This window comes from Etheostoma spectabile, chromosome 9 (genome assembly GCF_008692095.1).
Source record: "Etheostoma spectabile isolate EspeVRDwgs_2016 chromosome 9, UIUC_Espe_1.0, whole genome shotgun sequence".
Classification (NCBI taxonomy): Eukaryota; Metazoa; Chordata; class Actinopteri; order Perciformes; family Percidae; genus Etheostoma; species Etheostoma spectabile.
Window position 1 is genome coordinate 8403108 of NC_045741.1, and position 5964 is coordinate 8409071.

Sequence of the window (5964 nt, forward strand, 5' to 3'; positions counted from 1 at the left end):
AAAAGAAATAAGAGGAGAAATCAGGCCAATTACAACAGATGGTCAGTCTGATGTTATGTTGCCTGAGTTCATTACAATCATGACCTCGCCCAGTTGTGCTGGGTGAAGGATACTGATAGCCATGCTCTCATTGGCTAGCTGTAAGCCAATCAGAGTCAAGCAGCTTAGCTCGTTGAATATTAATGAGAACTGGTACAAATTGAGCTGAGTCTTCCTGCAGGCTTTCTATACCACACTAGAATGGCTTGAAACAAAGTAACCAAGGCATTTTGTCCACAAAAAAATGTTAGAGTCGCATGGTAGAACTTCAGGCATTACCACAAAGTAACGAAATACATGTGGCAGGGCACCTTTAATGATACAATGATGATGTGTGAAATAAACTAAATGAAACTGTACCAGTCAAGAGATCTGCAAAAGCAAAGTAGCCAGAGGCCAAATCCGAAGTTATGAATCAATAACTTCATGAATCATTCACAGTAACTTCAAGGAGACAGAAAAAGACAATAACAACTGAGAAAAAAATATACAAATATTCATAGGAGTCATTAAATCAATTGAAATCCATAAGCAAAGCCAAACCATTGCACTGTAGTCTCGCTTTGCTAGACCTTCCTTTACAGCACTTCCTTCTTGATGCCGCTGCAAAATAGTCTCGGGAAGGAACTTGTTTTGGTGAACATGTGTCCATTCAAGAGTTGTTTTAGCTGCGCAACAGAATACTCAGATTGGACAGATAGTCTAGCTAGCTGTCTGGATTTACCCTGCAGAGATCTGAGGACCAGGTAACCATAGTCCTCATCAATCTACCAGAGTTTAGAATTGACAGTTATGTTAGGCACCATAACGACTAGTTAAGACTACAACAATGTTTGGGGTTAGGGTTGAACCACTGGTCCCTTTAAGAAGTATTTCAAACATCTGTTTCCCAGGTGATAGTCTTGTTTTTCCCCTTCTGTACTTCCTTACTACTACTTACTACATACTGTGTTTTTTCTGCTAATTGATTCTCTTCCTTGTTTGATAGCACAGCTGTTAGCCAGTATTAGCAATGCTCCCATGACTCAGCAGTTTTGGCTGGTAAATGTTGTCATCCTACATGTGTGTGATGTGAATTGGTCTGACTCTTCTTTTCTGTTGGCCATTTATGTTTTCATTTCAGTTTTACATTGAAAGAACTTCAATAAATAGTCAATAGCTTTGTTTTCATTTATCTCACTGAGAGGTCAGTACATGTAAATAATGTCTTGACCATTTGTTACTATGATACAAAGGCACTTTATTTACATCCCGTAAGTCTTTGTTCTGCTGGTCATTCAGGGTGTGGGCCTACATCAAGGTCATCCAGTGATCTCAGGATCAATAGTTTCCCATTGCATAGGGTATAAAACATCCTCATTGATCCCACCGGACTACAGGGCCACATATTCCTCCCACTTTAACTTGTAATGGAAAACTAATGGAAGGACTGTGTAATGTAGTACGCCCCTTGGAGGGCTTTATGAAGGACACTAGAAGGGGAAGATGTTTTGCTCTGAGAAATGTATGTAGAATTCTAAACATTTCCTGATTTATAGCTTAATTCCCAACAAGTCTTCTAGCATCCCATGCTGCTGAAAAGGTCAAATCTGCTGTTTAGGAATGAGCCCAGCAGGTGTCTCAGTGAGTTCGGCTCATATACACACAGAGGTAATGTTTTACCAGTACTTATGGCCATTTCTGGACTGTACTGAGATAGCACTTCTCTAAACAAATGCAAAGTTGGTATTTTCTCCAAGTCTGTTGAGGAAACTGTTGCATGCAAATGCCAGTATACCCACAGGGACTGGAGGTCAGCTTGTTCCCACCAAAGTGAGCTGCGGTGAAGGAGGTGACGTCGGAAATATACCATTCATTCATGATCGGGTAATATTAAAGTTCAAAGTAATCATGCAGGAGGAAGACAATAATTTAGATTTGTCTGCGAGTTTCTTTTAAGGAGGATTTTTCATTTGATAGTGATAGTAGAAATATGATGTGAAATTACAGGTAAAGACAGAGAAGACAAAGGGGGGGGGGGGTGATATGCAACAAAGGTTTACAGCCAGAGTCCAATGGTGGATGTTGAGGTTACAGTATATGGTATGTGTCTTTACCACTCGGCTACTGGACGGCTCACAGTACCAATTTTATATAGTAACAAAACCAAAAAATGGACGGGATCATTCCCTAAATTAATCAATCCTTCTTACATGTTCAAAAAACATAGAAAACAAAACCATAAAACAAGAGTCAATACATTATTACCTTGTTATTTCTTTCATTAAATGCTACATTTCTCCTGTTGTATTTTCCTTTCTATCTAGATATATAGCTGAATTGGCAGATCTGAATTGCTGTATGCTGAAGTGGCAGATCCTTGAGCGTTCAAGGAAATGATTCAAAGTGTGAGTACACACAGTCAGTGGTGAGAGCTGTCTAAGTGTTAGTGTTCTCCCAGTGAAACCGCTGGGAAAACAAAACGACTATTAAAGACCATTTGAGAACTATGTATTTCAGTTGAACACAGAAGGCCCAAGCTGTTATCCTCTTCCAATACCACAACCAGCTAAATTGCTTTAGAGAAGACATCCATTTAAATTCTATTCATACTGTCAGCTTTACTCATTTGAACGTTGTTGTTTCTTCTCCTCCACATCTCTCACTTGTGCTTTTAAAGTAACCACTAGGCAGCGCTCAGCGAAATGTAACACACCAACTAAAGCTTCTCAGTCTATCACTGTGAAGGATCAACACTCGTCTTTCTCTCTCTCTTAGTGGGTTGAATCATAAATAAAGGCACTACCAATACTCTTTAAAAATTATACTATTTCAATACCCACAAATGGAAAGATCTAATGTTGGTGAGTTCTGTTTCCCCCTGACAGGATGTTCAATCACTGCTGGTTAACAGGCGTTTCCTTCAATTTGTTTTTGTGCTGAGATTTCTTTCAGCAGTGCCTGCACCTCACAAGTGAGAATTTCATTTGTGCTAACAGTTCATCTATGTCCTCCCGATTAGTCGAGATGGGCGAGCCCTCTGTGCTGCAGCCCCGCCGTGATTTAGGCTGACGAAAGAGGTGAAATTCCCTCTACAAATCTTGTCTACTGTGGCATTGATATTAGAGAAGCAAATGTTAAATCACCCCACCCTGCAACTTCAGCAGAGGGGATATTTTAATAGCGACAGCATGCCCCCCCTCTCCCCTCCCCCAGACAAAATCAAGACAACTGCACCCCCCAACCCAGTAAATATATTGAAGAGATTGAAGAGCTTCTTGGAACTTATATTAGTGATAAAAAGGCAGTGCTCTCTGGTAGGTGGCATTAACAAATCCAATAGACATCAAGGAAGAAGCCAAGAAGAACTTATATAAAGTGCCTTTTATGCATCTGGCATAATTCTAAATAGAATAAGATAAACACAACTTCACGCGTTTCGGCGTCCAGCCTCCTTCAGGAAGTCATTTCCTGAAGATTTAAAAAAAAAATCTTGTTCTATTTAGATTAGCTATCAGCAGCTCCTATATAACATGTAACAGTGGAGGTTAAGACAGCTATCACTTGATTACTTTAAAACTAAAGAAACCATAAAAACGTGAATAGTCTCAGGTAGGCTCTGAGGTTAAAAGTAGCATCTATTTTAGTTATGATTTCTATGCGGATTAAAGGATGTTAATATGTGATGGACATTGGAGATAGTGCTATCCTCGGCAGTGTACGTCACACTGAATCTAAAAATGAATAAAATAATTTGTTATCAGAGTAGCCAAAGAGACTGTTTGCGTCCTTCTAGAGGACTTTGTAACAGCAGATTACTGTATGTGTTTTTCTATGTGTTTTGTGCGTCTTAATTACAAACACGCCAGAAGGTCTCCATCTGATATAAATGGTGTTCATTAATGCTAAAATGAGGGTATATTTCGTTCAGTCTTTCTTCAGGAGCTTCTGCGGATTAACATCGTTATTCCAACATGAGTTAGATTAGAAACAAACACAGACACAGAAGGTTATAAAACGAGAGGAGAAGATGTTGTCATAGTGGAATCCAACATGTAAGCCCCCCACACTTTCAGGTTTGTTGTTGAATTTCATTAGTTTCATCACATGTCGTCTGTTCACTTCCACACCCTGCAGGATAAGCAGGAACGAGAGCAAGAAGAGGAGCAAAGGAAGTAAAAAGAGCCATTTAATGGGCACAAAACAAAGCCAAAGCAGAAAGCTCTTACTCCCACTCATGCACCAGCAGCGGGCGGCCAGGCTCAATCAACTAAAGTGATAACGCAATCTTTTGCAATACAAACCAATTTGGAAAATCTACCCTAAAAGGAGCATTCGTGTTAATCTTAACATCATTATCATTGAATCTTTATCATTGAATCTATTCTGTTAGTGTGTTTGACAAAAAAGTCTCAAAAACACAACTGTGAACCTATAATAGGTTATTTTGTGCTCTGAAAAATATAGAAACACAACTACTTTGGGTGAAAGTGAGACTGCTTTTAAAGCCGTAGGGCGCAACTTTTTGATATTAATGAACGTCCGTAACATTCAAGCCATTGCCAGATGATTCTCAACAAAGCTAATTAAGACTATCAGCGCCACACAACTCTCTCTGTATTTCTCAGTATGGCTATGTTCAGAAGATTATGCCATCCGGTCACTTCGCCACGCAGAAACTCGATAGAAGATGATTACCTCTTCTGAAGAGTCCATCATGTTTTTTTAAATTGTGCTAAGCACTATAGCTTTAAGGTTTGAAAGTAAGTCCAAAATAATGAATGATATTGACATAATAACAGTTCAATAACATGAAGGAATTAGTTGAATTAATTGAAGTATAAATTGAATGCTTTTGGGTTTTTGGACTTGTGGTCAAAGAGAAAAGCAATTTATCAACATTACTTTAGGCTAGCCGAGCTGCTGCTGACCTTCACACAGACAGACGTGTGTTATTTCATTGTTAAAGTGGATATCAGCCGCAGCTACAGCTACAAAAATAATATAATAGTTTATTTTTCACCGCATGGTCATTTTCTCTAGCTTAATAATAAATACTGATGACTCACAGTGTAATTATGATTACAGTTTTCATCATGTGCAACTGGTAATTGGCCGAATCAGCTCCAAACACCCTCTCTGTGACTTTGGCTCGACTCTGCAAAGCAGACAGCGCGAGGTTGTAATTAGCCCCGCTCGGCTTTACCATCACCGATCAAAGTGCCAAACTCTTAGCTTTGTTCTTAGATGATGGTAACCCACTTCTGTCACCGAGAAGGAGCACACACATTAAGCCCTGCACACACACTTTTCCACTTCTCTTCAGTGATATGTAGTGGTTTCACCTTGTCCCCCCCCCCCCTAAAACACTGAATTTATTGAGCCCTGCATGTTGACCAGAGAAGCAGGGTGCAATGATGTTCTGTTCTCGTGCAACAGATCAGTACAAAGCTGTGAGACGCTGTGGGGACAGAAAATGTGCGAGACGAGTGTTGGGCTGAGAGGATGAGTGACCTGAATCACACTTGAACACATAAACACACTAATCCTCAGGCCAGACGGGGTCATTATCACTGATGTATTAAATTAGAGCTTCTCACTTGGCTGCATTAGGATATGGGTGTGTGGGTGAGTGCGTGTGTGGGCGCGTGGGAGCGTGTGTGTGCCTGAGGTAAGAAAAACACCTCCCGTTTACCATCTTACTGCGAATGCGAGCGCATGCACAGAGAGGAGATGCAGCGCCGCTCATCAATTTGTCACCTGGACTCATTATAACATGAATGATTAAAGTGGCCCCACCAGAGTCCGGGTGGGGCTCCGTCTCAGACTAATGAGGGACGGTATGCAGGACCAAATTAATGGAAGAAGTTTCGGATTTATCCGACTGAACTCTGACTGACACGCTGCCTTTCCCATCATCACTTTGTGCTGGCTTTTAGTCATTTT